This window comes from Cupressus sempervirens, chromosome 5, assembly GCF_028749045.1.
Source record: "Cupressus sempervirens isolate cs-2001-9-10 chromosome 5, ASM2874904v1, whole genome shotgun sequence".
Classification (NCBI taxonomy): Eukaryota; Viridiplantae; Streptophyta; class Pinopsida; order Cupressales; family Cupressaceae; genus Cupressus; species Cupressus sempervirens.
Genome location: NC_143122.1, coordinates 713,445,650 through 713,454,199, shown reverse-complemented (window position 1 = coordinate 713,454,199; position 8,550 = coordinate 713,445,650).

Below are 8,550 nucleotides of genomic sequence, written 5' to 3'. Positions count from 1 at the left end.
TTACATACCCCATACTTGCATGTGTATAGTGTACATGTATGTTTTCCTTTATGTTTGACATTTTTTATTTGGTTGAGGGAGGGAGTCATAGTCACCTATTAGTTGAGATCTACATGATGCACTGATTTGTGCCATTACCTATTTAGTTTAGATTATATGTGTATGTACATGCTCAAAATTCATGAATATTGCAGGTGCTAGGCATTGACTTCCTTGAATTGCTAGGGTGAGAATGCCCTATCACAATATCTCAATGGTTAAAGAGGGGAGATAATTCTAGAGTCCAAATCCTAACCTTAAGCCAATTGTCCTAGAAACTAGGACAAGAATCTAAGTGTTATGCTCCTAAATTCATCAAGTGACATGAATTAATGATTTTGACCCTTGAGTTTGATCTAGTACCCTATTCTTTATGATGGATTTTCATATTTAGTTTTGTGGGTTTGTTGTAATTTTTAGTTATAATTAAATCAAATTAAAAGAGAGTTTAATGATTTAATTTAATAAAAAAATTTATTAATACAATTCAATATTTAATTATAGTTAATTAATTAAGAAATAAAGTAATTTTGAAAGATTTAATAAAAGTTCTAATTTTGGCATAATCATATTTATTTAATTCAATAATAATATACTTAGGAGTTTCATTTTTTTAATCAACTCTAAATATTATTATTAGTTAAATTAATAAATATTTTATTAAAAATGTTTTAGGATTTAATAAAAGAGAGAAAGGAATTGATTTAATAAAGTTATTATAATTAAATTGCAAAAAGGTTGCACATGAAAATTAAAATATAGCAAAATAATTAAGAAAAAGATTTTGCATGATTGAAAAACCAAAGTCCTAATTGAAGAAAGCTCTTTATTAAGGAATTAGAGCTCATTTCTCCATACATAGATTTGGAGGAACCAATTTCTGAGAAGAGATTTTTCAAAAGAAAATGAATTTTCTTGTGAGCTTCATTCATCCATTGTTTAGCGTTAGCTCTAGGTAGGATCTTGTGAGTTTTGTGTAGTAGTTTCTTTCATTTAAATATCTATCTTCTCCATGTCTGAATGGAATTGTTTTTAGAATTTCATTGGGTAGAAACCCTTTTTTGAGAATTTATTGTTTTTCATTTCAAAATCGTTTGTAAACAAATTGAAGATTGGAACACTTGTTTGATAAATTTTAAGAGATTCATATTTGAATTAACTATAATGGAGGCTAGAGTTTGGAAAATAAATCACAATTTTATTTTTTGAATTTGATATATATAAATATATATATATATATATTATATGTATTACCACAGTAAAATAAATTTAATTTAATAATTATATATATAGTAATTTTCAATTAAAAAATTGGATTTATTCAATTTTACAAGGGGGCATTGTTGGTTTTTATTTTGTTAAAAAATAGTTTTAAAAAATTGGAAGAGGAGATTGGGGCCATGACCTCCTCATCTTCCCTCCCTATATTGTCATGGTCGTTGACGTCGAAGGAAGCCATGGCAAATGACAATAGCCATAGTTGTGGCAGCTGAGGTTGCCTAAGTAGTCAACACTACTCATAGCCAACAAGGCCTAAAACATGTTTTGAATATTGTTATTTTAATTTTTAAAATATTAATAGATTTTGTTAATTAAGTTTTATAATATATTTAATATTTAACTTTTGTTATTGATAAGTATAATATTAAATATTGATTAATATATTTATTATTAAATAATTATTAATATGTATAATGTTAAATACTAATATTAAATAATAATAACTTGTGTGATATGATTTAATAATTATTATAATATTAATTTAAGTTATTGTTTAATTGATAATTAAGCTGATAGGCTTATAACTAGGAACATTGCCACCGAAATGTTATGACTTTTCGATAGTCTCACACAACAAAAAATTTAACTTCTCCCATATTGTCTTACATAGAAAAGGTTGCAGATATTCATGTTTGATATATTCTGGTAATGGCAAATGTAATGTGGTTGTGACCTACTACAAATCAAATGGTAGGATCAATGAAAAAAGTTCATGGAATTAATTCGAACATTAGAAATTTGACTAGAATTTTTCTTTTACCATTGTCAATGATCTTTTCTTTGGAGGATTTGGAACCTTAGTCTACGAGATTCCAACGCTTGTTGGTTTAGCAAAATCTCTTCTTCTAAGGTATATTTTTTGACGCTTAACTATAAATATGATTATGAGTATGGAGGAATATTAAATATCACACTAAATATGTTGATAAAAGGTGTCTCTAAGTTTTTATTTATAATATTTGTCTTAAACAATTCTGCATATCTTCATTATTATTAGTCCCTACCGTTACGACAGGAGACTAAAGTTTTCAGATTGCTTTTGTCTATTAATTTGATTTTTGGTAACTGCATTCAACACCCTTATCCTATGTTTAATAGAAATTATTTCATTAAAGTAATATTTTAAAATTTTATTTTTGATTTCTGATTGGCCACTGCTAATTTTTCTGAGAGCCTTTTTAATTTTTTGTTAATAAAATTAGAGAATAGATGTTTTCAAAACATATGTCATTGTCTGAACATTCTAGATATGTTAGAATAGCTTAACAAGTGGCATGTCATGTCTATTGCATGTGTTTATTAGCATGCAACTCATAAAAAATGCCAAGTGTCATGAATAGTAAAGTGGCATGTCATGTCTAGTGCATGTCTCTTAGTGGCAACTTATAAAAATGGTAGGTGCCCTAAATAATAAAGTTTGGTTTTCAGTCTTATCTTTTTCTTTATAGTTATAGTTGGATTTACTTTTTATGTTATGATTTTTAGTTTCCCTGGTAAAAGCATATTACTTTCATTTGCAAATATTTTAGAACCTACTACTTCTGGATTGGACAAAATGCAAGGACCAAGAGATTAAGCACAATCAACTAAAATATATCTTGTTTCTCTTTGGGGTGGGGAATTAATGTTGATTGTCTTTTAAAATTTGAAAAGGCTTTCAAGATTGAAAATGGCATAGCTAAAAAAAACTAGCTCACTAGAAAAGAGCTAAGGAAGCTAGAGAAAGCATGTTGACTGAACTCAATAGAAGGCTTGCGGGAAGAAGACCAAACATATGACTCAAAGAGAAGCCGAAAAAAAACAATTCACACTCCCACTATTGCTTGAAATATAGAACTTGTCAGATTATCTCTATTGTCTCTTAATTCAATGTTATTTTGTTCAGTTTGACTTTCTTGTTTGGATAGTTGTTGTTCAAAGAGTGTGTCATCTCTTGGATGGCCCTCTGAAGGAAATGTTGAATTGAAGGAGTTACAGGTATGTTGTCAAAGATATAATATTCTATGATGCAACATCTTTTAACTTGATCAAGACACACTTCAATTAGTCTCAAAAGAAAAGAATGATATAAGCTAAGATTAATCTTTCTATTGCAAATTGTACAAAAAGGGCTAATATTTACCTATGGTCTTAGGTTCGTTATCGTCCAAACACTACCCTGGTATTAGAAGGCATAAATCTGAAGATCAGAGGAGAAAAATTTGGTGTTGTAGGCTAAACTAGAACTGGGAAATTGACTATCATTTAAGCTATTTTTTAGTTTGTTGAGCCCACTGGATGAACTAAGTTGGGCCTTCATGATAAGAAATCTAAATTTGGAATCTCAGCTTGGAATCATACTACAAGAGCCAGTTCTTTTCGAGGGTATAGATAGAATCGACATTGACCCCCTTGGATAATACTTAGATGATCAAATCTGACAAGTGATGATATTTGTCCCTTTATCCTTTTTCTTATTTGCCCTCTTCAAACGATCTAAAGGGTAATGCTATTTAAGATTTCATCCCATTTTTGTGTTTACCCTATTGAAAATATCATGCCCATTAAAATGACATGATACAAATTTTGTTTTTGTTTCTTTGGTGCTTGATCATGTTTGATCATGCTGGTGTAGCAGTAGTTTTGTTGTTTTTCCTTGATTGGTTGTTATTATATTTCAAAATCAACTTATATTAATCTAAATATTAACCCTAATAAGTTTATTTCTCTAGTGGTTTAAATCCAACAAGTGTATTTACAAGTTAAATGCAGGAGAACATTCCTCTTAAAAATGGCATGGTCTTTGTTCATCCAGTAAGCTCCAAAATATATTCTAGCTGTCCATTTACATTGCTGCTTGGTTGTGCATTATAATGAGGTTGATTAGAAGGTGATATATTTGGGTGCTAACAAAGGCTTGGAAGATGTCAACTTTCCAATATAGTTGAAACAAAAAATGGCTTGGATATGTTGCAAATGAAATTCAAGAAGCAAATAATTCAAACACTCGAAATGTTAATTGTATCATAGCTTCTGAATGTGATTTTCAAAGGCTAAATATTGTGGTCATTTTTGTTTTGAAGTTGCTGACAATGGAGATAATTTGAGTGTGGGAAAAAGGTAGCTTCTTTATCTGGGAAAAATTATGTTGAAACATAGTCAAATCCTATTCCTAGATGAAGCAACAACATCAGTAGAGGCACAAATGGATGATGTGATCCAAAAGATCATATACAAAGATTTCTCTTCTTGCATCATAATCAACATTGCCCCAAGAACATGCATAGTGATGGACTATGGCAAAGTTTTGGTTGTGGATGTGGGTAAGGAACCATTACTAAATTCCATCCATTTCCTCTTCATCAAGTTATTTCTTTTTCACCTACTTCTTAATTGACCATGCAATGCAAGATTTTCTAAGGAGTTTGACAAGGCATCTAAGTTGCTTGAACAACCATCCTTGTTTGGAGCACTAGTCTAGGAATATGCTACTCAGTGATACAATGTTTGAATCCCAGAAAATCAAATATTCCTTTGCTAGGGTTTCTCCCATCAAGAGGAGAAAATGAGACTCAAAGACTTTGATAGCAACTCAACAACTACATTCGTATTCTACAAGTCCTCCATTGGATTCTTTCTACAAGTTCTCATCCATAAAACATTATGGATACAACTGTGATTAATCCACTTTAGAGTTTAAACTAGTATGCAACTCTTTAAGGATAATTACTAAATTCTCATTTACACCCAGGCTCTGGAGAGCTTTAAAATTCAATCTATGCTCTATCCCATCTAGGTAATATTAGTTACTATTGGTAAACCAAAGGCCTTCCTATAAAGAAATATATTTTTAATATCCAAAAAATTGTAAAATTTTCTCTCTGCAAAAACTGCAGTAATATATGGGGATTTTTATTATTCCTTTGCATTATTTTGTCGTATACAAACATAATGCAAGTTTGGGGGCCACATATTAATATTTTGAAGAATGATAGTTTAATAATAAGGCCAAAAGGAAAAAGTGCTTATGGACAAATTTAAATAAGAAATATCTAAAAACACTTTATTATTGCTATACAAATAGTGGTGAAATCCAATACCGCACTTGAGAATATAATGATCACTTCATAGTTAATTCTTTCCAAAGTTGAATATAAGAAGATGAGAATGCATTTTTTTTCTCACTTGACTTTCAGATAAAGTCAAAAATAAATTGTGATAAGTAGTACTCGTGATTTGAGTAATTGGAGGAAGCTTATTTTTATGTCCCTATTTTTAAATGTAAAATCTTGCCTTCAGTCCAAGGTTCATAGGATTGAAGGTTTATAGTACATGGAAACCTTTAAAAGAACAAAAAAATACTAAAATGTATTATTCCTTTAAGTCAATTTTTTTAATTTAAATTAATACTATAATTTAAATTATTAGTACTATAAGGTATAAATTATTAGTCTATAACGTATGTATACACTTACACAATGCTTCTAGTTTTTTTACAGAAGGCAAGGATTCTAGCTCTTGCAGAGCTCTTGTTTTTTTATATTTGAACTCAATGTTCCACTACACTATAAAGATGCTCCAATGTTTGGTCTTATTTTTTGGGTCAGGCAAGTTTTTGTGGGTATTATCAATTATTGTCTGAAAGCAGTTGGGATAGCGAAGTTCATTCAAGACAACATAAATGCTTGAAATAAGTCTTGAAAAAATATATGGTAGCTCTATAGGCTAGATTTCTTGGTAGCTCTGCAGGCTAGATTTGTAGATTTCCTAATTCTATTGATGTTTATAGATTATGGAGCTTTAACAAAATTTTAAACATCTTGAAAATGTTGGCATACTTAAAAAAGAGATGAAGAACACAAAACTACTCTCCCTAGGAAATAAAGATAACTGATAAAAATCACTTGATAAACTTTAAAGGTAAAATGAGTTTCATTTGTTTTTCTTTCTAGAGGTATAGTTGGTCGTATGTGATTTACTTCACTTGTAGAATTTTTAATTCATTACTTTAAATGAAATTAGTGGTACAAATTGGTATATGATTGGAATTATGGTTTTCGGAACTCTAATTGATTACATTTCTATTTCAAATTCTAAATATTTAATAAAAAAATGATAGAATATTACAAACATGTCTTGGTAAGTATAATCATTTTTATATATTGATAAAATATTGGCTATTTTATTTGAATATGATGATGTCATTTAAAAATGTTGATACAACATATGTGATAAGTGTTGACACAAGTTCTTATAAGAATTTAGAGGTATGTTTCTTATCATAGTTTCAAGTGAGCTTTATTTTTGAAATATTAAACAAAAAGATCATTTTTATATTTTATTTATTTTTCTATCCAACATCAACCTTTATAAATATTTTCATATGTTGTAGCACATGGTCTATGCTCTTGAATTTTTTTTGTCAATAACTTTTTTATTGAGTGTTTGTAAGGCACATAATCTACATTACCAAAATAAAAAATAAAAAATATATTATATAATGCATAATACTAATTAAATTTGTCTTCAAGGTTCCATATATAACTCTTATTAGCAAATAGCTCAAATTTTTTTTAGTATATTGGGTATAGTTCCTTAAATTATATAATGTTTTCCAAAGTATAGATTGTCCATTTCATATAAGAAACAATAGTTAGAGAGGTAATGATATATAGAGAGGGATAAAGGGAGAGAAGTAAGGGGAAGTGAGTAAAATGAATAATATTTAGAAAAAGAAAAGATAGATAAGTGAAAAAATTGATAGTGATAAAAAAAAGAGAGTGAGTGCATATGAGGGAGCTACATATGAAGGGAAATGAAAATAATAAGGAAGTAGGAGGGAGAGAAATAGGAAGAAGAGAGGAGAGCACAAAAATAAAGAGATAGAATGATTTAAAGATATTCCAGGTGATGGATAGTAAATAGATAGATACGTAGAGTATATCAAAGATAAATTGAAAAAACAAAATATAGATGGTGAGAGGTGAATAGTAAAGAAATGAGTAAGAGAAGATAGAGATAGGGAGGGAGACAAGAGTGTATATGAGTGTAAGAAAGATATATAAGAGAGAGGGAGGGAGGGAGAGAGAGGAGGGATTGAATTATTGATTTGAAATAACTAGGCTATCCATTTCGTATAGGAAATAATGATAAATGGGGTAGAAAATTATAGAGAGAGATAGTGGGAAGGAGAGAAATAGGAAGATTAGAAGAGGGAGATGAATAGAGACAATGATAAGGAGATATGAGGTGATAGATGGATAGTGGATAAATAAATAGATAGATAGAGTAGATCAAAGAGAAATATAGAAATCATGATATAGATATAGAGGAGAAAAAGCTAATGAGGGTTAAGATAGGATAAAGACAAGGAGGAAGAAAGGAGTGTCTATGTGCATGAATACAAAAATATAAAGATAGAGTAAGGAAGTAAATAGGGAGATTTTATGAAGATATGTTAAAGAACACCATAAAAAAAATACAAATACTATCGGATTAATTCTTTCACCCCTCAAAGGTGAAAGTACTAGTAATATTTATTGAACATATTTTTATTTAATGAATTACAAGTTTTGGAAAATGGGTTTTTAGTGTTAAATCAACTGGGTATAATGAAACTATTATTTTAAATCTAATGTTGATTTATTTAAATGATCATTATGAACTTATAGGGATATATTTTAAACGGAGTACAAAACTTGAACTATGTTGTTTAATCAAAATCACTTGTTCTCAAAACAAAACAAAATCTATGAAACTAAACTGCTATGTAGTATGTTTTATTTTGTGTTGGGTTTGGGGTTGACTTAGAGTGTTGACCAATTAGGATGTTTACCAGAGGCGTGAAAGTTTTTGTTCTATGATGATGTTATGTATATGATCTTTTATAGCTGACCATGGTGATGTGTCATATATTTTCTATGATGATTTTTGATCATTGCTTACATAGATGAGTGTTGATTATTGTGACTTTCTTGCTGTAACTTTTGATTTTTCAATCGGTTATCTTCTAGTGCTTTCTAGTTGCTTGTATAGGAGTAAAGTGATTATTGTGATTTATCTTTATGTGCTTTCTAGTTGCTTACAAAGGACTAAAGTGAATACTGTATTTTATTTATAGGTACTTTCAAGTTGCTTGTAAAGGACTAAGGTAAAAAAATGTGATTTTATGAGTTGTAATTTTCATAAGCTTAGGGTAGGTAATCTATGTGTATGTTGGGAAGTGACTTGCAATGGAGTCTGGAGCCCTAA